Here is a 26,654-nt window from a genome sequence, read left to right as displayed (position 1 = left end):
TTTGGATCTCATTCCATTTAGGTCACTACAGAGTATTAAGGAGAGTTCCTTGTGCTCTAGAACAGGTTCGCATTAGTTATCTCTTTCATATGTATTGATGTATATGTGTCAATCCCAATTTCCCAAATCATCCCAAATATCCTTGCCCCACTTGGTGTCCATGTTGTTCTCTACATCCATGTCTCTATTTCTACCTCACCAACAGGTTCATTGGTACAATTTTTTTCTAGAATCTGCACATATACATTAATATACAATATTTGTTTTTCTCTTTCTAACATATTTTACTTTATATGACAATCTCTAGGTCTATCCACGTCTCTACAAATGACCCAATTTCATTCTTTAACGGTTGAGTGATACTCTGTTTGTGTGTGTGTGTGTGTGTGTGTGTGTGAGTCGTTCGGTTGTGTCACGACCTTTTGCGACCCCATGAACTGTAGCCTGACAGGCTTCTCTGTCCATGGAATTCTCCAGAAAAGAATACTGGAGTGAGTTGCCATTTCCTTCTCCAAGGGATCTTCCTGATCCAGGGATCGAATGCAGGTCTCCTCTTAGATGGCCAGGTCAATGCCCGTGTAGGGGATGATGCCCAGAACCCGCGTGGGGCCCTTCTAACTCCAGAACCCCCGACTCACAGTCCAGCAGCCTCTTTTACTGGCCTGTCAGACAAAGGGTCAGCCACGTCTTCAGGACCTCCATGGAGTAGATGATGGATTGGGATGTGGTGCGAGCCAGGGCGCCAGCCACAAAGCGCTCTTGCACGTGCAGTGTCTGCTGTTGCCCCTGGATGGCCCGCTTGATCTGCTCATAGGCCATGAAATTGATGGCCAACTCAGGTGCAATCTTGAGCACGTTAATCCCGTTGCCACGCCACAGGGGGTGCACGCCCCTCTCTTGGATCATGCTCCTTCTGGAGGCCCCCCCTAGGATGTTCAGCCGCTTGGTCTTGAAGGCGTGGATCTGCATGAAGACCTTGAGATGGTCCAGAGGGGCTGTGCCTCTACAGGACATGGCACCTGTGACTGCGTCCGCCACCAGCCACTTCTACCACACGCCAGTCAGCTTCTCCTGCTCCAAGAACTCATGCGGGATGGTTAGGCACTTGCCAATTTCCAGGACCATGGAATGCTTCCAGAAATACAGCACGTCTTCCATGTTCTCCAGCGAATGCAACAGGAACTGGTCACGCCACTCCTGCCAGTCATTGGTCATGGTGCTATCACGTGTCTATGCTGTGCAGGATTTTCTCTGCCTGCTCCAGCTGGATGGAAATGCCCAGGGCTCGGAAACTCTGCTGGATCTCAGAGACGTTGAAATGACCATCCCGATTGCGGTCCAGACTGGAAGAGAAGTAGAAGGCGTTGTCCCTGCTCCTCCAGGTCAAGGCCATCATCTGGGTCAGCGTCACCCTCAGGGGAGATGCCCTGTTGGGCGCTGTGGTCTGGGTGGCCCCCACCCAGCCAGGCCAGTTCCTGGAGCAACTTGTGGATGTCCACGCGATCATGCTTATTACTGTCCAGCTCCTTGAAGAGAAGACCCCAGCCCTGACGCGGCTTGGTCTTGCCCTACCCCCACCCCACCCCCACCCCCACCCCTCCCTACACGGCACCTGGCCACGGAGGGGAAGGGAGGCCCAGCGGTGGCCTCAGACGCTGCCTGACAGCTTCCCCTCCCCTCCCTTTCCTGGGGCCCTGCCAGCCTCAGCGCTGCCTGCCGGGCCCTGGCACTTGTAGAAGGCAGTGACTGTATATATATATATACACACACACACACATCTCCTTTATCCATTCATCTGATGGACATTTATGTTGCTTCCACTGTAAATAGTGCTGCAATGAACTACGGAGGTTCCTTAAAAAGTGAAAATTGAATTATCATATGACCCATCAATCCCACTTCTGGGCATATACCCAGAGAAAACTAAAATTTAAAAGGAGACTTTATTGAAGGAGATATTTACAGTGATATAAGTAAAGTTAAAGAAATTCACAAAGAATGGGAACAGGAAGGGAGTAATGAGAATGAGAAACCATTGCTATCCAGGGGGTGAAGAGGCAGGGAGGGACTGGTGTTTTCAGAGCTTAGGGAGAGCTAGAGCCTCTAGAAAGAAAGGCCTGATGGAAGCTGTGGCTGAAAAACAGCTCCTCAGAATTCCAATTTAAAAATCACCTTGAGTTACTATTAAATAGAAAGTTCTGATTATGTCTCTCTATAATATTTAAGCCTAGATTTTGCAGTTTTAACAAGACCTCAAGTGATTCCTGTGCTATTGGGGTTCCATCCTTGGGCCATGCTATAAGAAGCAAGGACATAGAGAAACTTAATCACTGCCACATCCAAGACATATAAGCAGAGAAGCATCTAGCTCCCTGGCAGTCCAGATGTTAAAAGAGTCTGCCTGCAATGTGGGAGACCCAGCTGATCCAGGAGATCCCCTGGAGAAGGAAATGGCAATCCACTCCAGTACTCTTGCCTGGGAAATCCTATGTATGGAGGAGCCTGGCAAACTACAGTCCATGGGGTCACAAAGAGTTGGACTTGACTGAGAGACTTCACTTCACTGTTGTCACTTCACTTCTGCAGTTTTAACAAGTCCTCAAGTGATTTCCATGCTATCGGGGTTCCAGTCTTGGGCCATGCTATAAGAAGCAAGGACACAGAGAAACTTAGTAACTGCCACATCCAGGGAATATAAGCAGAGATGCATCTGAAAAAGAAGTGTTCCTTGTCCATGTGTTAATAGCTGATGAACCTTTCCCTCCTCTACCCTATGGAAACTGTATATAGGGTAGAGTTTCCTGATGTAAATTGGATTCAGAGTAGATGAGATCAAAAATCCCTTTTTCTTTACATAATACTATACTATAAAATGTATGGATGGGAGAGTTGGACTGTGAAGAAAGCTGAGCGCCGAAGAATTGATGCTTTTGAACTGTGGTATTGGAGAAGACTCTTGAGAGTCCCCTGGACTGCAAGGAGATCCAACCAGTCCATTCTGAAGGAGATTAGCCCTGGGATTTCCTTGGAGGGAATGATGTTGAAGCTGAAACTCCAGTACTTTGGCCACCTCATGTGAAGAGTTGACTCATTGGAAAAGACTCTGATCCTGGGAGGCATTGGGGGTAGGAGAAGAAGGGGACGACAGAGGATGAGATGGCTGGATGGCATCACTGACTTGATGGATGTGAGTCTGAGTGAACTCTGGGAGTTGGTGATGGACAGGGAGGCCTGGCGTGCTGCGATTCATGGGGTCGCAAAGAGTCGGACACGACTGAGCAACTGAACTGAACTGAACTGAATACTATAAAACTCATTTACCCAAAACTAAAATTAGATTTATGGAAGTGAACAGAACATAAAGGAAAACATGATTTCAAATGCAGTTTTAAAACACATCGCCATGAAATAAGCATCCTGTCTTCAAAACTTACTGCATTAGGCTTAGGGAAATAATGGAAAATATACAAATATACTATAGCACGTATTTCTGGAAAATAGAATACCAGAGATTTGTATTTTCCTCTTGTTTAGATCTTTTTTCCCCCACTGTTTCTATACTCAACATGTATTATAGCAAAAACAATATAAATTTAAAAATGGACAAATATAGATATTTGATAATATTTAAATTCAGAAGTTGCTTTCTGCATATAGTTCTAAGTGACAGACACCTCTAATATTTTGAGAAAAATATTTAAAACATGAATCATTATATTACTCACATGTGTAAAGCTTCTAGAGTATCATAGTAAAATAAACTTTTGTACCATAAATAAATCATCAAAGTTGAGATTGAAAGCTTCTGTAGAGAAAATGAGTTGCTGGAGAATCAGACACAATGCATCACTTATTGCAGATGATTCTTTACCTGATCAGGCAAACATGAGTGTCACTCTGCCCAAAGAACAGAGGAGAAAAAGACCATGAGCTATCACATGTACAAAAGAAAAGCTCTTTTATTTCCACCTGTGGGATTGTCCTGTGATTTAACATTTGGCTCTATTCTTCCCAATCCCTCATCCCAATAAGACAGTACTTTTTATAGCTGTAAGTCTTTTTTTTTTTTTTTTTAAGGCTACCCACTCCTGTATTCTTGGGCTTCCCTTGTGGCTCAGCTGGTAAAGAATCTGCCTGCAATGAGGGAGACTTGGTTTGATCCCTGGGTTTGAAGGGTCCCCTGGAGAAGGGAAAGGCTACCCACTCCAGTATTCTGGCCTGGAGAATTCCATGGATTGTATAGACTGTGGGGTCACAAAGAGTTGGACATGACTGAGTGATTTGCACTTTCATTTCCAGAACTTTTAACTTCTGTTTTGACATACCTTCCAAGTTTCTTTAACATTTCTGAGAATTTTGATATGGTTCTTCTGTTAATATCTACCATTCAAAGTAAAGGGATGGTGGGGAGGAGGGCCGAGGAAGTTACAGAAAGTTATATATATATATATATCTCCAAGAAAAAGGCCACTGTATCTCCTATTTTCTTATGTGGGAAAATATGCATAAGTGAGATTAAATCTGAATAAATAAAGGAGAGTCAGAAAATCATTCTTAATGTCAATATCTTCAAAGTCTTGACAGAAAATTATTTACTCTCAAACTTAGGATCTTATATATAGTCAAATTGGCATTAAAATGACAAGGCAAAGCAAAGCCTTTTCCAGAAAAGTGAAGATTCAGAAAATTTCCCTGCCTAAAGCTGTGCCTGAAAGAAATTCTAAAATTGGTATTCCAGCAAACTAATTTAAGAAAAAAAAAGAAAATTAAAAGGAAGATATGGAACTTAAGAAAGTTGAGAGAAAACTAGCAAAGAGTAAATACATAGCTAAGAATAATTTTTGTCATGAAAGTGAAAGTGTTAGTCATTCAGTCGTATCCAACTCTTTGCTACTCCATGGACAGAGGAGCCTGGCAGGCTACAGTCCATGGAATTCTCCAGGCAAAAATACTTGAGGGGGGTGCCATTCCCTTCTCCAGGGGATCTTCCTGACGCAGGGACTGAACTAGTTCTCCTTAATTGCAGACAGATTCTTTACCATCTGAGCCACCCGGGAAGCATACAGAATTATAAAATTATTATTTCAGTGGCAATATCTCTTCTCCCAGCTGTAGATACTGGGAAGGGCTCTTTCCTTCCTTTTCAGTAGCACTTCCTTGGCCTCTACCTCAATTGCATAATCACTGTGCTATGTTAATAAATACCATGGTAATACTACAAATGGTGTATCTAAAATTAAATTCATCATTTCATAATAAATTTGATCACTCCTACTGAGTTCAATATTTTCTTCTGACATTCTCAGATCTTTCAGATAGCAGATGACTGCTGATTGCTTTCTATTTTGTAGTATTTCTAAGAATTTCTCCACAGGAAAGATGTGATTCCAATTACTGGTCAAAAGACACTACAACCTAAGACAGTGTGGTGTCAGGCACCCATGAAAATACATATATTTTTCTTTTCTGGTAAAGGAAACCTTAACATTTGTACCTACCAGTACCCTAACTTGAGGTAACTGTAGAATGAGAGAGCCAACCATTGTATTTCTCTGTCTGACCTTTCCCAAGTTCCACTCATATCTAGGAACCCTAGAAGTTCTAACTGTCTCTAAGTTGATTATTGGGATTTCCACAGGGCCATCATATTAGGAACTGGCTCCTAATGGTGGAATATAAACCTTCTCCTGTTTTTCTCTGGTGGCTCATAATGACGATGTTTCCTATGAACTAAAGGGATCACACGAGTGCCTGCACAGGTTTCCAGTGTACTGCTTAAAGTCACAGAAGCCAAGTGAAGGCTACTGTCGCCTAAGGCCAGAATCTTGGATACCTTTGCCAATAACTCACATGTTCTCTAGTGTTGGTCCTAAAGAGATCACTGCCATCGCCAGCCTAGCTACTGCAGGCATCTGTAGCTCAGCCATCTGCAATTGCCGTGCTTGCTTTAGCTGTAAGACTTCCACAGTGGTGAGACAGTGCTCTCAGAGTCCATGGGAGTGATAGAGTAATGAGATGTACTCATTGATTCTACTCTTTCCTGAAGAGTCAGGCCTGAGTGCACAGGAGATAGCCAGTGGAGACAGGGGTGAAGCCATATTATTTCTCTGTGCAGCGCTCTGGGTGAACACAGTCATCTTTTTCTGCACCAGTTCCACCCTCTTTCCCTCCGTGTCTCTATACCCAGGATTCAAACAGTCCATCCAAAAGGACATAAAGAGCCCATTTGACCCAGCCCTCAGATGAGTGCAGATGTCCTTGAAATCTAAAATTATGTTCAAGCTGAATCTCTACCAAAAAAAGAAAAAGAGGGGAAAAGGACATTTAGAAAATTATTTCTGTTCTACCTTCTTTGTATTTCAGAAATTGCTCTCAAAATTAAGTTCAAAAAGAATAAAAAAAGGAAGAAAGGACGGAAATCCTAGTGACATGCTGAAAATAGTAAAAAAAAAAAAATCAGAAAACAAACAAATAAAAAAACCTGATGATCATACATACATTAACTTTATAATAGTATTTACAAAATGGTAAGATAAAGCAGCTAGAAGGCATGCTGCCAGCGGGCTGCACAGCGCTGATTTCTGCAGTGCCAGTGAGTCTGTGCAGCAAATCTTTGGGAAAGAGAATGGTGAGGTCTAATGTTAGCAGCGGTAGAGCAGCCCCCTAGGGAAGGCATATATAGATAACACAATAATAACTGCAGGGTGGACACCAGAGGTTACATGGCTGTTAGCTGCATTTGAGAAATCAATTAGGTAGGCCACTGAGAAGTTTAAACTGAAAAGAGAGTTATTTGATATTTTAGTAGAGAAACTCACTAGGATATATGAAGTAGAGTTTAAGAAAAATGATATTGAGGAAAAATATTATTTTATTATGAGTATACTCACTCATATGAGTGAGTATATCCATATACTCATATACTAGGAAACAGATTGTTAGAAATTTTAGGAGGAACTGAGGCGGATGCTAAGAGAAAGATATTTATCGCTTATGTAAAAATGGCTTAAGGAATACTTTTTTAAAATAATAAAAATGATGGATCAGGAATTAGAAGATTTAGAACTGAAATCAGATTGTTTTTCTTTGAGAGTATCAGTAGTTTTCAGAACTGCAATTCTTGAATAAAAATTTCTCTAAGTTGATTCTTGGGAGAGGTTGAAGAAGTGGTTGTAAGAATAATTGTCAAAGAGCAGCCTTTTTACTGAAAAACTCTTGCTTCCTTTGAGTTTTTTTTTTTTTTTTTCTTCATCTGTAAAGAAAAGAACATTTAACTTTTGGATATGATTTTAGATTAAACAATGTACCTAAAACCACATAGAGCTTCCCAGGTGATCCTAGTGGTAAAGAACCCATCTGACAATGCAAGAGACTTAAAAGGTACGGGTTCAGCTCCTGGGTCGGGAAGATTCCCTGACGGAGACCATGGCAGCCCACTCCAGTATTCTTGCCTAAAGAATCCCATGGACAGAAGAGCCTGATGTTGCTACAGCCCATTGGGTCACAAAGAGGTTGACTGAAGCGACTTAGCACGCAAAACCAAATAAAATCACCTAACACTGATTTCTATTTGAGAACATCTATGCACTAAAATGACTTCCCTGCTAGCTCAGGTGGTTAAAAAAAAAAAAATCACTTGCAATGCAGGAGACCTGGGTTCAATCCCTGGGTTGTGAAGATCCCTTGGAGGAGGAAATGGTTACCCACTCCAGTATTCTTGCCTGGAATATCCCATGGACAGAGGAGCCTGGCAGGCTGCAGTCCACGGGATCATAAGAGTTGGACACGACACAACTTAGTGACTAAACCACTACCACCATGCACTAAAAATACAATGGTTTTTTATTTTTAAATTATTTTCCCAAGGTAGTATTTCAGAAGTTTCAAACCTACAGGAAAGTTGAAAGAATGATACAGTAAACTGAGCAAACTCTTCACCAAAATTCTTCACTTCTTAACATTTGCTCATATTCATATTCCTTTATTGTTAGAACTAAAATACCTTAGGATGCATCCATCTCCTAGAATAAGAATATTCTTCTACATAACCACATGTTAAAATACTCTAGAAATTTAACATTGATCTTATTATCTAAAACGGATCCCATATTTAATTTTCCCCCATCACAATAATAATATCCTTTGTAACTTTTTTAAATTGTTTCTTTGTATTTTCAGTTTTTTACTTTGTTTTTATTCTAAAAAGCGATCAAGGATCATACACAGCATTTATTGGTTCCCAGCATTTTCCAATGGGATTGCTATATGGCACTAGTGGTAAAGAATCCACCTGCCAATGCAATAGACATGGGTTTGATCCCTAGTTTGGGAAGATCCCCTGGAGGAGGAAATGGCAGCCCATTCCAGGAAGCTTGCCTAGAAAATTCCACAGACAGAAGACCTTGGCAGGCTACAGAGACACAACTGAGCACAGAGTGCATAAATAATAATTTCATTTCCAAATTAATAACACTGATTTTTTAAGTCTCTAAGCCCATTTTCTTTCAATTTGGATTATCTGATTGTTGCCTCATGATTAGATTCTAGTTACAAATAGGAATTTTGGATTTTGGTTGGATAATGCTTTCTTAGTATTGTGTACTTCTCAGTCCTTCAACCATGGAGAAAAATATGTTTGTCCCATTATCAGGGAGACTGAATGATTTCAGGTGATGCTAGATTTCTCAATTATAAAGTTATTTTTGTTAAGGCAAGTTCATGTGCCAGATGCACAGAGAGACTAAACAAACTGAAATGTTAAAGTTTAGAGTAGAGAAAGTTAATTGCAGGCCATGAATGGAGATGGGTGACTCTTGCCCTAAAAAGTCATGAACTCCCCAAAGGGTTTCAGCAAAGTACTTTTTTTTTTTTTTTTGGCTGCACTAGGTCTTTGTTGCTATGCAGGAGCTTTCTCTAGGTGAAGTGTGCAGGCTTCCCATCTTGGTAGCTTCTCATGTTGCCCAGCAAGGGCTCTAGGGCTTGTGGGCTTCAGTGTTGCAGCTCCTGAACTCTGGAGCACAGAATTAGTAGCTGTGGCTGATAGGCTTTGTTGTTCCACAGCATGTAGAATCTTCCTGAACCAGAGACTGAACAGATTTCCCCTGCCTGGCACTTTTAAAAGCCAGGTAAGGGGAGGTGGGTCACAGGGTCTGTGATCAGCTTGTGCACAATTCTCTGATTGGCTGGTGGTGAGCTCGCAGTGAGGTGTCACAGGGGTTAGCATTCTCAGTCCTTAGGCTCCAGGAAGCCTGGGGCTATGTGTTCAGGATCATCAAGTCATTAACATCTTCCAGTGGGGGCAGGAGTTCAAGGCTGCAAAACAACTCAAGAAATTTGCATCACATACTATAATCTGGGTACTTCTGAGAGGAGCTACAGCAGAGAATGTGGGAGAAGGCCTGTCCTGGGAAGACCCCCTTAAGGCCCTTCTAGTTTACACCTTTGCTTTTTCTAAGTATTAAGCAATATACAGCTATGATAATATGTTTTACATAAAAAAGGTATTTCAAAACTCTTTAAAAGACAATTTTTAAAAATACTCAAAACATGAAGCAAGTCAGTTTAAATATTGTCTCTTACTCTCATTGCCATCCTCCCAGCTGAATAAATGTAATCTTTTTAGCCCTAATCTCTTGATATACTAGGGAACACTATAAATCCCAAGGTAGTCTCTTGCATAGAGATACTAGAAATTGGAATGAAAGTGTTTTCTGTATATAGGAGGTGAACTCTTGTTTAAAATTTATCTTTCTAAACAAATACATTTGTGAGTTCTTGAATATTTATTTTCAGAAATGATTCAAAGTGTTGGTGCTGGAGGTGAGTGAAGCTGGCAGCTGCAGCTCTATTTCAAGGTCCTTTGGGATGGGTAATGCTGTGGTCATGACTCAGAAACACAACTTTCCCAGCCCCACTTCCTTCAATTACATGAAACTGGAGCCTGTTTTATATCTCTTTGACTGACTGAAAGTCCCACTAATGTCAACACCATACCCCCAACCCACACACATGATCCTTAGAAAATAATAAGACAATCCACATCTTTCTGCTGAACCTCAATTTTTTTTTTCTCCTGCTGGCTGATGGCAATAGCCTGTAACTCTACCTCAATCCTTTTTCTTAAAAAAAAAAAAAAAAAAAAAATCCCCACTAAATGCTGCCTGTCATTGGTAACTTACCAAATGTTTCCATCTCTCTTTTCTTCCTTTTCCTTCCTACTCTATCAAAGACTCAAATGCACATCTAAAAGTAAATTGAATATATATTCATATATATTTAAAATTATAGAATATTCCTCACAGTGTATTATATTATAAAGCTAATTTAAATATATGAATATCAAAACTGGAGAAATTAATGTAATAGCTTTCAAAGTTTTTTTATTGAAATATAATTGACATACAGCACTGTGTTGGTTTCAGGTATGCAATATGATTTGCTATTTGTATATATAGTAAAATGCTGTTGCTGCTGCTAAGTCGCTTCAGTCGTGTCCGACTCTGTGTGACCCCATAGACGGCAGCCCACCAGGCTCCCCCGTCCCTGGGATTCTCCAGGCAAGAATACTGGAGTGGGTTGCCATTTCCTTCTCCAATGCATGAAAGTGAAAAGTGAAAGTGAAGTCGCTCAGTCGTGTCTGACTCTTCCCGAACCCACGGACTGCAGCCTACCAGGCTCTTCCATCCATGGGATTTTCCAGGCAAGAGTACTGGAGTGGGGTGCCATTGCTTTCTCCGATAGTAAAACGATCAGCGCAGTAAGACCAGTTAACATCCGTGTCCATCACCCTGCATAGTTACAACTTTCCCCTGTGATGAGCAATTTTAAGATCGCTTTCTTAGCAGTATTAATGACTATAGTCACCATGTGGTACACCTTCACACATTCTTCCTACTCATTCTCTCCCTTTCCTTGTTGATCTCATATCACTTTAATGGATTTAAATGGAATAATTTGTTTCTTTTGAGATAAAAATAGACATGGGTCTTAAATATGGGCTTCCCTTTCCAACACGCTAGGATCCTACCTACTCCATCCAGCCTTATTTTTACTGTCTGTCTCATACACCTACCCTTCTTCCAGTTTCTTGAATAGGTGTTGCTCTCTCCTACTACAGGGATTTTACACATGTTATTTTATCTTCTGGAATATACCTCATTTTCTTCTGCTTCCTATTCTCATCTGGATAAATGGCCTCTAAAGTTCTTGTTATAGATTTTTAAAATAATTACCTATTCAAGATTTTGTTAATTAATTAACTAATGGAGACATTAGTAAGATATTGTAACTAGTTCAAAAGAGATTTCAAAGAATACACCAAACACACATGTATATATACACACCTATGTGCTGTATGTACTAGTTGTCTCAGTCTTGTCCGACTCTTTGAGACTCTATGAACTATAGCCCAGGCTTCCTTGGTAGCTCAGCTGATAAAGAATCCAAGTGGAATGCAGGACACTCTGGTTCGCTTCCTGAGTTGGGAAGTTCCCTTGGAGAAGGGATAGGCTACACACTCTAGTATTCTTGCATTTCCCTTGGTGGCTCAGATAGTAAAGAATACACCTGCAATGTGGGAGACCTGGGTTTGATCCCTGGGTTGGGAAGATTCCTGGAGGAGGGCATGGCAACCTACCCCAGTATTCTTGCCTGGAGAATCCCCATGGACAGAGGAGCCTGGCAGGCTGCAGTCCATGGGGTCACAGAAGAGTCAGACATGACTGGGCAACTAAGCTCAGCACAACATAGTGGACTGTAAGCCAGATATGGAACATGCTTCTCTTAAGTCTCCTGCATTGGTAGGCAGTTTCTTTACCACTAGTGCCACCTGGGAAACCCATACATACCTCTATGTGTGTGTGTTTGAGTCTGTGTTGTGTTGTGAGTGCTGTGTGTTTGGCTGTTTACACATGCTCATTTATGGAGAGAGGCAGGCAATGAAGAATGCTGAAATGAGTTTATAAAATTAGGTAAAGATGATCAGTATCCACAGGGCAACAGTGAGTTGTATTCTACTGGATGAAATATGTTTGTATTTCTATGGACAAGAACCATTTGCATTATAATATGTGTTCTACAATTTAGTAAACTGTGAAATGGCTCAAATGTAATGAAAAGTGTAGATAATCTAGAGTGGTGCTCTGGTCATGACTTCCAGTGATCTTTTACGCCTCTTTCCAAGTCTGACCATTTTCCTCAGTCATCTCCTCCATCATGATCATAAAATCCAAAGCTTACTTCTCCTAGTAATAAGATTAAGATATTGAGATTACTGAAGTCATAAAGTAAATTCTCTTTGAAAGTTTTCAAGGGATCTTAGATCTGATTTTTAAAAGCCTATATAATTTACTCTCCCAAGGGAATAATACTAAGCCTAAGAAACTCCACCAGATTTCTCTAGCCATACATGTAAATTTTGATGAATGCCTTCCTTTGCTATGTCAGCAAATTTACTAATTTTCATGCCCTACCTGACTTTCTTAGTTCCTGTAAGGTTGGGACCTGGTAAGCCGGGTACCAGGCCAATTTTCCTAATGTCTTATTTGACATTGACTCCAGACATAAACGATTTTTTTTTTCTTAAAAAGTGCCTATCCTACTTGAGTTAATCAACATAATTAAAGTTCCTTGGACTGCAAGGAGATCAACCAGTCCCCGCTAAATGAAATCAGTCCTGAATATTCATTGGAAGGACTGACGCTGAAGGTGAAACTCCAATACTTTGGCCACTTGATGTGAAGAGCTGACTCATTTGAAAAGACCCTGATGCTGGGAAAGATTGAAAGTGGGAGGAGAAGGCAGCAAGATGGTTGGATGGCATCACCGACTCGATGGACATGAGTTTGAGTAAACTCTGGGAGTGGGTGATGGACAGGGAAGCCTGGCCTGCTACAGTCCATGGGGTCACAAGAGTCAGACATGACTGAGCAACTGAACTGAACTGAATTGTCAAATACAATACCCTAGATAAGGTCTTGGTTATGCAATTGATTCCCCAAATTGTGTCATGATAAGACATGATAAATGGAAGCCAGATTCTTATTGATCCCCAATAAATAACTGTTTGCCAAAGTAATAAAAAGTAAGAAGATTTAGTAAGAGAGTCTAGGAATCAGAATCAGACATGATTTTTAAATACTTTATTCTAGTTTTTAAAACATAATTATGCATTCAAGTTAAGTAGAAAGAGAAAAATACAGCTTTTTAAATCCAGATTAATATGACAATGAAACAATATCAACCACATTCAGACAAATAATCATAATAAAATGTCCCTTATCAGCTCATTCAGTCCTATCTAACTGAGTCTTCATTTATTGGAGCTTTGGTTCAGTTCAGTTCAGTTTAGTTCTGTTGTTCAGTCGTGTCCGACTCTTTGCGACTCCATGAATCGCAGCCCGCCAGGCCTCCCTGTCCATTACCAACTCTCAGAGTTCACTCAGACTCATATCCATCAAGTAGGTGATGCCATCCAGCCATCTCATCCTCTGTCATCCCCTTCTCCTCTTGCCCCCAACCCCTCCCAGCATCAGAGTTTTTCCAATGAGTCAACTCTTCTCATGAGGTGGCCAAAGTACTGGAGTTTCAGATTTAGCAGCATTCCTTCCAAAGAAATCCCAGGGCTGATCTCCTTCAAAATGGACTGGTTGGATCTCCTTGCAGTCCAAGGGACCCTCAAGAGTCTTCTCCAACACCACAGTTCAAAAGCATCAATTCTTCAGCGCTCAGACTTCTTCACAGTCCAACTCTCACATCCATACATGACCACTGGAAAAACCATAGCCTTGACTAGACGGACCTTAGTCGGCAAAGTAATATCTCTGCTTTTGAATATGCTCTCTAGGTTGGTCATAACTTTTCTTCCAAGGAGTAAGCGTCTTTTAATTTCATGGCTGCAATCACCATCTGCAGTGATTTTGGAGCCCCCCCAAATAAAGTCTGACACTGTTTCCACTGTTTCCGCATCTATTTCCCATGAAGTGATGGGACCAGATGCCATGATCTTGGTTTTCTGAATGTTGAGCTTTAAGCCAACTTTTTCACTCTCCTCTTTCACTTTCCATGATCTTGGTTTTCTGAATGTTGATATTTAAGCCAAATTTTTCACTCTCCTCTTTCACTTTCATCAAAAGGCTTTTTAGTTCCTCTTCACTTTCTGCCATAAGGTAAACTCTAAATTAAAGTTTACGTAAACTCGAAATTAAAATAAAATCTCATTTTAGATGACAGATTTAATGGCTGTAATTTATTTAATAATATAACCCAAAATATCAACATGGGAAAGATCACATTTCTCTTTCAAGGTAGAGAATAATTTAGAAGAATTTTGAAGAGTGTTTCTGCAGGTAAAGCATAGTATAGTCAGCAATAGCATTGATACATCTCCAGGGAATTCCTATGGTGGCATACAAATTCTGAAATACGTACATTAATTTATCTACACACATTTAACATAGGAAGATCTTGTTTCTCTTAATTGGACAGATTTTCCCATATAACAATTTACAATAGTAGCATAGTAAAGAAATCTAATTCCATCAACAATTCTCTGGGAAATTTCAAAGTTAGTTTTAGATATTAAAGTTATGCTGAGACTTTCATTTTATTCCTTTTACGTATTTAAAATTTGATATTAAGAAGACAAACTCAAAATATTTATCAGAAAAAAGAATGACACTTATTAAGAAAGCATCATCCATGCCTAAAGATGCCTATTTAATCACAATGAGAAGAAAGCATTTAACAATACACATGGAAGGTAATGTAATTATAAAGAACCCTAGGTGTTTCATACGTAAGAAAAAAAATTTTTTTCTTTTTTTTTAATATCAAAGCATAATTAATTCAAAATAAAGCATAAGAAAAGTGTTTTTATGAAACATGAAATCTCTGCTGAGGAAATCAGGTGAAGCAGGTAAAAAAATAATATTTCATAAAGTAGTCAAAGACATTTGTCAGTAAACCCAAAAAGTAATTCTAATAAGATTAAGTGAAATTTGACAGACTTTTATTTAACACCTTTCCTCACTTTTCAGACTTAGGTATTATATTCCACTGCAAATAAAATTTGCTTCCCAAGCTTTCTCTTTTATTAGTCTTTTTTATAGTTTAAAGCTAACTGACATTTTATTTTGAGGACAGTGGTTCTTGCTTGGGTCTGAGAGTTCAAAAGTATTTTCAAAATAGTATGAAGATGTTTTATGTTAACAGACAATGTGTTAATAATTGTTATCATGATTCAATAAATACAAATGTTAATTTTCCATTTTAATATCCAATTAGTTAAATATTAAAAATTATAATTCCCATAAACAAAAGCTGTTTGGGATCCTTCCTTAGAGAATTTTAAGAATTTTGGTCCAAAGACCAAAAAGATTGACAACTGCAGCTTTAGGCCAAAACACTTCTTTTTTTCTGGAAAAACAAAAGCACTCGCACATACACAGTTTGATTGGCTTTTATTGCTCTTAGTATAACTTCAACTAATTAAATTAATTATGAGTATAGGTATTTAACCATAAAACCATCACAACAATAAGATAACAGGGACTTCTATCACCCCCCAAAGTTTCCTTGTGGCTTTTTGTAATCCATCCTGCTCTCCATTCCCATTTCCAGATGGGGGATAGCTACTGATCTGCTTTCTGTCACTGTAGATTTGTTTGTATTTTCTAGAACTTTACCTGGAAAGAATCATACAATATGTATTTTTTCTAGATTAAAGTATAATGATTTTAAGATTTATTCATGTTATTTGGTATATCAGTACTTTGTTCTTTTTGTAGCAGTATTATATTATCTGGATATACCACAATTTGTTTGGGCTTCCCAGGCGGCTCAAGTGTTACAGGATCTGCCTGGCAGTGCAGAAGACACAGGGGATGTGGATTCTGCCCCTGGGTCAGGAAAATCTCCTGGAGGAGGAAATGACAACCCACTTCAGTATGCTTGTCTGAAAAGTCCCATGGACAGAGAAGCCAGTTGGGCTACAGCCCATAGGGTTGAAAGAGGAGGACATATAATTTGTTTACCTACTTAACTATTGATGAGCCCCATGTGTTGTTTCTAGTTTTATAAGTCAAGTTGTTATGTTAGTATACAAAAAAATTATTGCCTTTAACCACAGTAAGTAACTGCTATTTCACAGTCAGGGCACAAATACGTGAAAATGCCTGGCAAATGACACCATTTTAGCAGATGAGCAGAACTCATGAGCACAGGCGTCATACTTTTCAGCTACACACATCCAGTTCTCACCTTCTAAGTGTGTCAAATATGAGCACTTAACATTATCCTGACTGAATGCTCTAGTTTCTCTGTAATACGTAGAAGTAATATATAAACTTAAAATTATGCACAGTGAACGATGTTTCAGTATTCTATCTTACTCAGAAAATATTTAGCTATTTAGATTATTTAGTTAAAAGAATAGACTCAGGAAATTCACTTAATAGGGGGTGTATTTGCAATTCACTAAAAGTGAATCAATGAATAAGCTTCTCTGTTATCTTTATTATGTTCAAGTACCATGGAGAGTCAGAAAACCTGATGCAACTCCAGACCAATGTCATTGATTATAGACTTTTTCTGAGTTTAGGTGCTGAAGAAAAAACTCCTTGGGAAAGAGGAAATTATGCCTGCATTTCCCAATCTATAAAACAATTGTTGTGATTATTAAATGAGTTAGCTTGGTAAAATTGCTTAAAACTGTATTTGACCCATGAAAGTGAAAGTGTTAGTCATGTTGGACTCTTTGTGACCCCAATGACTGTAGCCTACCAGGCTCCTCTCTCCATGGATTCTCCAGGAAACAATACTGGAGTGGATAGCGAGTCTCTTCTCCACGGCATCTTCCCAACTCAGGAACTGAGCCCAGGTCTCCTGCATTGCAGGCACATTCTTTACTGTGTGAGCCATCAGGGAAGCCCCCATTTGACCCACAGTAAATGCTCAGTAAAGTTTAATTTTCATCATCATCTTTAGCATCATCGTCAGAAAAATCCTGATAATAGGTATTTAAGAAAAGGTATTTAAAAAACTAGATTCATACTCTGTTAGAAATGAATTAGTGACTGCATGATCACACCATTTTAAAGATGAAAGTGCAGAAATTCAGAAGAATTCATAAATTTCCCATAATCACAGAACTTGTTAGGACTTTGTTATATCATATCAGTGTGGGATCATATCACAATTCTTAGAATGCCAAATGCTACGATTTTAAACAAAACCTTCATCTTGGGATTAGTATGTGTGGCTCAAACTACTGCACAGTTGCACTCATCTCACATGCTAGTAAAGTAATGCTCAAAATTCTCCAAGCCAGGCTCCAGCAATACATGAACCGTGAATTTCCTGAAGTTCAAGCTGGTTTTAGAAAAGGCAGAGGAACCAGAGATCAAATTGCCAATATCCGCTGGATCATGGAAAAAGCAAGAGTTCCAGAAAAACATCTATTTCTACTTTATTGACTATGCCAAAAGCCTTTGACTGTGTGGATCATAATAAACTGTGGAAAATTCTGAAAGAGATGGGAATACCAGACCACCTGACCTGCCTCTTGAGAAATCTGTATGCAGGTCAGGAAGCAACAGTTAGAACTGGACATGGAACAACAGACTGGTTCCAAATAGGAAAAGGAGTGCGTCAAGGCTGTGTATTGTCACCCTGCTTATTTAACTTCTATGCAGAGTACATCATGAGAAACGCTGGACTGGAAGAAACACAAGCTGGAATCAAGATTGCCGGGAGAAATATCAATAACCTCAGATATGCAGATGACACCACCCTTATGGCAGAAAGTGAAGAGGAGCTAAAAAGCCTCTTGATGAAAGTAAAAGAGGAGAGTGAAAAAGTTGGGTTAAAGCTCAACATTCAGAAAACGAAGATCATGGCATCTGGTCCCATCACTTCATGGGAAATAGATGGGGAAACAGTGGAAACAGTGTCAGACTTTATTTTTGGGGGCTCCAAAATCACTGCAGATGGTGACTGCAGTCATGAAATTGAAAGATGCTTACTCCTTGGAAGAAAAGTTATGACCAACCTAGAGAGCATATTCAAAAGCAGAGACATTACTTTGCCAACTAAGGTCCATCTAGTCAAGGCTATGGTTTTTCCTGTGGTCATGGATAGATGTGAGAGTTGGACTGAGAAGAAGGCTGAGCACCGAAGAATTGATGCTTTTGAACTGTGGTGTTGGAGAAGACTCTTGAGAGTCCCCTGGACTGCAAGGAGATCCAACCAATCCATTTTGAAGGAGATCAGCCCTGGGATTTCTTTGGGAGGACTGATGCTAAAGCTGAAGCTCCAGTACTTTGGCCACCTCATGCAAAGAGTTGACTCATTGGAAAAGATTCTGATGCTGGGAGGAATTGGGGGCAGGAGAAGAAGGGGACGGCAGAGGATGAGATGGTTGGATGGCATCACTGACTCGATGGACGTGAGTCTGAGTGAACTCTGGGAGTTGGTGATGGACAGGGAGGCCTGGCGTGCTGCGATTCATGGGGTCGCAAAGAGTCGGACATGACTAACCAATTGAACTGAACTGAACTGCACTGAACTGATGTGTGGCTCAGCTGGTTAAGAATCTGCTTACAAAGCAGGAGACCTAGGTTCAGTCCCTGGGCTTGGAAGATCCTCTGGAGAAGGGAAAGGTTACCCACTCCTGTATTATATTCTGGAGAGTTCTATGCAGCCTGGAAGGCTATAGCCCATGGGATCACAAAGAGTCAGATGCAACTGAGTGACTTTCGCTTTCACTTTCATGCTATGACTGGTGAATGCTTTTCCTCTAGTTATAGTGCATGGCCAGGTTAGGTGAATGGGTTAAGTTTAGAAAGGGGGTTTTTCAAGGAAAGTTTTTTTTTTTTTTTTTCTTTTTTTAAGTAAAAAGGTACCTAATCATGGGAAAATATTTGTAAAATACAAGAGTATATATAAAGAAGAACATGCTGCTAAGTCACTTCAGTTGTGTCCGACTCTGCGTGACCCCATAGATAGCAGCCCACAAGGCCCCCCCCCCGTCCCTGGGATTCTCCAAGCAAGAAAACTGGAGTGGGTTGCCATTTCCTTTTCCAATGCATGAAAGTGAAAAGTGAAAGTGAAGTCACTCAGTCATGACCAACTCAGCGACCCCATGGACTGCAGCCTACCAGGCTCCTCTGTCCATGGGATTTTCCAGGCAAAAGTACTGGAGTGGGGTGCCATTGCCTTCTCTGTAAGAAAAACATAATGGTAATCTAATCTATAATCTTCCTTTCCATAACTACTCTAACCTGGCAGGTATTTCTTTTCTCTCAGTTTAGTTATGTATTTATTATTATTATTTTTATAAAATTGTTATGAAATTCAAAGTTCATTTATTTAATAAAGAGAAAATAGATACCTCTCTTTTTAGCACTTATATCTGGGCCTTTTCATTTTGAGTGTCCAGTTTTTCAGGTGTGAGAAGCTGACTGCACTTTAGCAATCTTTAGGGCATAAGGGCAAACAGTTTGTCTTTTGATTCTTAATTTATTGCTTCATTGTTGTAATCTCCAGAGCTGTGGAGGATGTTCATCTCTTTATATTTAAATGTGCTCCCACCACAACACATTTTATTTTCTTTCAGGTAGATTTTAGAATTACCTTGTCAAGATCCACAATATTGGCCCATTAAGATTGTAATTTCTATCATATTGAGCCTATAAATCTTGAGAATTCTTATTTTTATATATTTATTTTTCTAAGATTTAGAAAAATCTGGATTTTATTTTCTATTAAAATATATTTGTTGGTAATTTTACAGAAGCTTGCTTTTTAAAAATATATTGGCTCTAATCAAACTTTGTTAAAACTATTCCTAGAATAATTCATTAAATTTTGCCATTTTAGCTTTTATTTTTTTTCCCCTTGCTATTGCCACCTAACTAGTTACTGTTGATGTGGAGAAGTTTCTGAAAAAAAATAAAACACAGCACATCCTTTTCTCCAGTATTTCTGCTTCTTTATATTTTATGGTTTGTTTCTATAATTAGAATTTCCAAAACAGTATTCAAAACTGTTTTTCTATAATAAATCAGATCAATTGTTCTTAGATTTAGAGTTCTACCAGTCAGCATGGCATAGACTATAGATTTTAGACAAAAAAATTAACCCTGGCATTTCATAGTGTTTCTTTTTTCAAGAACTAGTATTTTATCATATTTTATTTTGCATGCTTTCTTTTTATGTCTGATGTTGCATATACATGTATTTAGTGACCAGTTTCTTTTTTTTTAAACTGTTGTTCTTGGAATACAGTCACTTTGATTATGATGGTTGATGAGAAATGAGGGATAGAAAGGAGGATTGAGAGAGTTCTCCTTGATTGAGAACTCTAAGACTTAACACATTTTCTTATTTTTGAAAGAAAAGCACATCTTCCTAAACTAATTGCACAAAGCATTATATAATGAGAAATTATGTTTTCTAGTGGCCAGATTCTCTGATTCTTGAGACATAGCCAGATGTGGAAGCCTAACTGCTATAACCACAAAACCCACAGAAATAGATTTTGGGCTGATGGTGAAGGCTTTGGTGTGTGAAGTCAGCACCAACCATTTATCACTGAATTTTTCACAAAGTGCTTTGGAAGCCAAAAATACTGGTAGTTGTGACTCAGGAACAATACATGTATAATTCGTTATGTGAACAAGAAGTAGTCTAAAACATCTTTTAAACTTTTGCTTTTTCCCTGAGTGTTCATTTGTGCATAATTTTGCAGAAAGTAGGCTATTAAAATGAAGCATTTAAAAATAAATGAACATAATTTGTATTAATCTTTCATTTGCCTTTTTAGCCATACCTACATTTATCTATTTGATCTAACACTCTTTAATGAATATTATTTCTCAGTCACTGCCAACAGTGGTAACAGATTATATAGCAGCTTAGGCAAAAATACAATGAGGACATTTTCATTTTATTTGGTGGTGGTGGGTATGTGTGGGAGTGTTCTAATCTTCATAAATAGAGTCTGGACATGAGAGTCCTATTACTTTTATTCTCTGTTCCCCTACTTTGTTCTCCCCAAAGCAGCACAATCTTTCTGTTTTACACCTACAAGGATTTTTAAGGCATGCATTTATAAGAGCATACTTCTGTGTTTTAATAAAACATTAAATTTTATAGCAGGAATTGTCTATACAGCTTAAAGCAAATGCTATTCTTAACTTATATCTCTACAAGTCAGTTTTTAAAAGATAGACATACTTATATTTAAGCAATATTTTATAATTTATGAAATATCTCTGTTGGATTTAGAGCTAAGAAACACTTTAAAGATCATCTAGCCCAAATTTACCTGTGCTCCCAGAGCAGAAAGACAACCAAAACTGAGATGCCCTGCTGGGTATAGGCCTTTTAACCATCTCATTCGTATTTACTCTGTTTTTTGCCGTGTTCTGATGTAGTCCCATTACAAACAAATAAGGTGATAGATTGGTGTGCACTGATAGAGTCCGGCACATTATGTCTAAAGGCTAGTAATTTCTAATGATGACCCCCATCATCTAAAATTATGCATGCTTGTCTCTTTTCAATGTTTGAGGAAGAGCTCTCTTTAACTTTATTAGTATTACTTGATTTTGGCAGTTGCTATAGAGATTTTAGGAGTGGAGACATTGACACATTAAGTATATACATCGATTTGATGATGTATTTTATTTTCTGAAAGTTTAAATGTGGGGGAAAAAAACAATATATTGTAGTTTTTCGTGGTTTAAGGATTCCCTCTACCTAATCAGATCATGACATACATTATACTACTTTAAATCTTATTTAGATGCATATTTTGCTGTTAATCTCATTTTAAGAAATTGTATTATATGACCTAACATGTGTAAAATGTTAGTTCAAAGAAGACATTCACAAAATAGAATTCCAGTTGTTCTCTTTTATTATTATCATTACTATTATTGTTATTACTTTTCACACTAAGTGCTAAGCTTTTAGTAAGATTCCTCCTTTTTCTCCTGGAAAAAGGAACTAGAAAATAATGTTGGTTCTCCTTTTACAAGAAACTTAACTTCAAGATAGGTTCTGCACTTTTTCCCAGAAAACTGAATGGCTTAAAATCTCAAAGAGCTGTGTTTGGGATGTTCAGTTAAAGCATTGGAGATGCCGTGCTCGTCTAGAGACATGAGGAAATTAATTTCCTACCAGAGCTTTGAATGCACTGCTATAGAAATTGGTTTCTATTATTTGGTAAGTGTAATAAAATGTGCCACTGGGGGCAAAAGTAATCTTTGGTTAAGTTCAGTGTGCTAGTTCTTCAATTCAGATTTTTCCTCAGCCTCTTACCAGCTGTGAGACCTTAGAGAAGGAATATCTTTCTCTCTCTCTTCAGCTACTTTTTACAACATCCAGAGTGAAAGGGAATATGTTTGTTTCTGAGAACTGTTACAGAGGTAGAACTGTGCTGATTGCATTGGAGATGACTGCTAGTATTTCATAGAAGTTTTCAAGCTTTCTGAAATAAACTGTGTATTTGCATCTTTCAAACAGATACCATTTATATTAATTTTCCTCCTATTATTATCTAGTGTGAAGTCATTTTGGTTTAAAGTTTATGGTATGTTTTTATTCATTATAAAGATAGGGAAAAGAGAAGAACCTTGACATACTGTGATTGTTCTTATCTTTCTGTCTAAAACGCATGAATTTAGGTGCCGCACAATTACTTTCTGAGGTCTATGATTAAAATCGTCTACATTTCAATCGTTTCACATCAGTAAGCATTTATTTATACAGTATTTTTCAAATTTCTTGTCACTCTCTTCCTCTTAAAATTAAAATAAAAATTGCTAGTAACTGGAAATAAGGCACAGATATTCAGGAAATGTAATTTGGCAATAAATGCTGTTTTAAAGTACACTGCATGGTTTGTGGATAAATATTTCTTTAATGTGTGTAATTACTGGATCAGCAGAATAAATGTGGTCATGTCCTTGTAATTAATACATTGTCAAAAGTTCATTTAAGTATAATAATTTTACTGGGAAAATGCTGTCTATGTGTTTCCTGCAATAATTTGTTAAATTAAGTGCAATAAATATAAAATTACTCTTAGGAATATATTTATTTTTTTCAAGTTCTTTTTTTACTAGGTGTCACATAATGCTTTTAGGAAGCCCTTCCATATCTCCCCTTTACACTAGCCCTTACCTCTTCAATTAAAAGCCCTCAAGCAAGGGTAAGGATAGATACTAAATATTACAATTAACTTTTCTATATATTTCACTTTATCTTTAGAATTATTATAATATAGTGTATATTGCAGCTTAGGTTGAAAATATTTAGCCAGAAATCATGCATGCAGACTGCCAGGTGGTCTTGGCCTTAATACAGAATACCGGTAAAGTATGCTGTCTCCTTCTGCACTCAACTGAATATTTCTCTGTGGAGGTTGGAGTCACAGCAGTACAGAATTCTAGAGCTGGAAGGGATCTCAGAGATCACCCTGTGCAACCCCTTCATTTGATAATCTTGTCACCTTGCTCTAAGCCCTCCATACAAGGATGCAGGCCTCTGCTAAGTGAAATGGCTGTGGGCACTCAAGGAAGACAGGATAAATTAAAGGTGCTTTCTTTTTAATGTTATGGCCAAAGGGCTGCAGAGAGATGTGTTTTCCATTGCCTGACATTTTACTTGTGGTGGGCATGTAGCTGGGAGTTCTATAAATAAAGGGCAGTGAGGAAACTGAAGATACTGAGCAGGGTTGGGAGAAGAATGCACTGTGTGGAAGACATGGCTGGAAGTCATATGCAGCTAGCATATGACTTGTTATTTTTGCTCTACTCAAGTTATTAATGGATGAGGGATAAAGGATAAGATAAAGGCTACAGCAGGTAGGAAGGAGAATGGACAGTTGCTAAGTCCAGCCTAGACTGATAACTGCTGTTCTTAGATCCAGTAAACTGAGGTGGGTTGACCACTTGAAAATGTCTTCATGACCTCTTTGCACCCAGTTTTCTTTCTAAAAAAATATTCAAAAACTTTGACTCCAGATCAACATTTCAAATATTATACATTTCAATCATTTTCCCTTTGAACTTCTATAAGTCTCATAATCACTTATGAGTCCAAAATCTAGCCTGCTTCAGAGAATATACCAACTTTACAATTAAATCAGGTTTTTCTTATTTTACTAACTTGCCCTTTAATAGACTACCCACCCTCTATATACTAAAGTACCACTAACTTAAATTTACTGTTTGCACTTGATGTTGACTGAAGAATGTTAAATAGGAAAGAGTTACTAGAATTGAGTGAGGTAAAACAAATTCTTAAAATTCAATATTAAGCATTGTGACACCTAAAAATGCATTACCATTTCCCATCTTGGAAATCATTGCACTGATTGTTTCTCTCTTACATTGACCTCTTCATGTAAAACTCAGACTCTCCTTTCATTCCTGGTTCTTGTGTATATCTCCTTCTTTCATTTTTTTTTTTTTTTTCGGCATTTATTTATTTATTTTTTTTGCCAGTAATGTTCTTTCTTTTTTTTTTTTTAGCATATTTTTTTTTTAATTTTTAATTTTTACTTTACAATTCTGTATTGGTTTTGGCATAGATTGACATGAATCCACCACAGGTGTACATGCGTTCCCAAACATGAGCCCCCCTCCCACCCCCCTCCCCACAACATCTCTCTGGGTCATCCCTGCGCGTCAGCCCCAAGCATGTCATATCCTGCATCAGACATAGACTGGCATTTCGATTCTTACATGATATTATACATGTTTCAATGCCATTCTCCCAAATCATCACACCCTCTCCCTCTCCCTCTGTCCTTCTTTCATCATCACACTCTTTCTGTCTTGGGCTGATTTTTCCTGCACTAATGTAGAATCATTCTATTCTGTCTTTATATTGCCCTCTTGCCAAGATCACACACTGATGGGCTCATCACTTACACAGATATTTAACAATATTCCTAAACAAGAAGCCATGGCCTTTTATTATACTAATCCCTAATTATACAAAAATAGCACAATGTATTCTTATACTAATTTCTTTTCCTTTCTGATCATTTAAGTCTTATTTGAGCAACCATAGAAAGCATATGGGGTTTCCATGGTGGCTCAGATGATAAAGAATCTGCCTGCAATACAGAAGACCCAGATTCAGTCCCTGGGTCAGGAAGATCCCCTGAAAAAGGTAAGCGCTACCCACTTTAATATTCTTGCCTGGAGAATCCCATGGAGAGAGGAGCCTGGAGGGCTACAGTCCATGGGGTCACAAAGAGTTAGACATGACTGAGCGACTAACTTTTTCAGAAAGTATATAAGGTGGGGGGAGAAGGGGAACCTTCACAATGCATTGCATGAACATAAAATCTAGTTGTGAAAATACGTAGCAGATAGGATAAACAGAGAGAGAAAGAGATAATGCTGATAACTAGCTGGGAAACAGAAAATAACCAAGCCATTGGTTATAATCAATTAAGCACGAGGTACTATACAATGATATGAATAAATGAATGTTCAGAGAGTAAAGAATTCAGAATTCAGAGGCTGAGTTGGTAGAATTTTCTGGGTAGTTTCACTGCATAGTCATGGAACCTGGACATGGAAAACAGTTGTTTTTAGATCCAATGAACTGAGGCAGATTGACTTTGAAATTAATTAACCTAAGCTTTTGGGCTCTTCACTTGCATGGATCCTTGGTACTGGTAGGGGCTCTGACAACATGCTTATATGGTCCTATATTTGCATTTATGATCAAAAGTGATAAAAGTAGTGTAGTTGATTTAATCACACTTGGTAAAACTCCTGCCTATTTTCCCTTCCAATTTCCTCTGCATGTCCCTCCCTCTTTATCAAGTGATATTACAGCAGTCATATCCTGTTTGGAGATCTTACTCAGGGAAAGTTTAGTTGGTGATACATTAATTTCAGTTTAATGGATTAGGTTTGTGTGTTTCACAGCCACTTTTTCAGAATTTCCAGATAGAATTCAGTACATTAGGTAAATTTTAATTTCAGATAATGAATAGATAATTCAGTTGTAAGTATGTCCAAAAAATTATCTATTCATATGAATTACAAGCTTCACTGGCCAACCCCTATTTTCCTTTGCTAAGTCTTACTATAGCACACTTGCGTGTTTGGTTTCTGCTCTTCATCCTGGTGGGGAATGGCCACTAGGTGTGCATCTCATGCACTGTGCCTCCTCCCCACTTGTCAAGTCCCAAAGGTGTGGGTTCAGAGGTCATATATCAAAATGGTCATGGCCAGTGCTGCTCTGGCACTGGAAGAATACCTGTCTGTGGTGGAGGAGAAACAAGGTTCAGAATCTCCTACATCAGAAGCTATATTGTGAAAACATGTTCTCAAATTTACAGCTCATAAATTAAAAAAGAAAAAGAGTCTCACAGAAGTTTCCCCAAATTTGACAACACTGCTAATAGTTCACATGCTTTTATCAACAATGACCTGTGATCCTGAAAATAACTCTTTTGAACTACCAATATAGAAAAAAAATAATCAGATATACTATAAGGGAGATTTTATTATCTTTTCATTGTATAATAAATGATAATCATTAAGATATTATAGTTCTATGAAGAGCCAAAGAGTACAAAAATTGGAGGGGAAAAAGATTTTAGAGATGGACCAGGTAGTCAA

The 26,654-nt window shown here is 38.5% G+C and overlaps 1 pseudogene; it reads right to left on the bottom strand.

Moving 5' to 3' along the window:
* Nucleotides 1–554: 554 nt before the first annotated feature.
* On the bottom strand, nt 555–8,014 carry LOC120854138 (annotated as a pseudogene).
* Between the last annotated feature and the right edge of the window lie 18,640 nt (nt 8,015–26,654).

Source organism: Oryx dammah, unplaced genomic scaffold (assembly GCF_014754425.2).
Source record: "Oryx dammah isolate SB20612 unplaced genomic scaffold, SCBI_Odam_1.1 HiC_scaffold_27, whole genome shotgun sequence".
NCBI lineage: Eukaryota > Metazoa > Chordata > Mammalia > Artiodactyla > Bovidae > Oryx > Oryx dammah.
The sequence above is the reverse complement of the archived record's forward strand: the minus strand, read 5'-3'. Positions and strand labels throughout refer to the sequence as shown.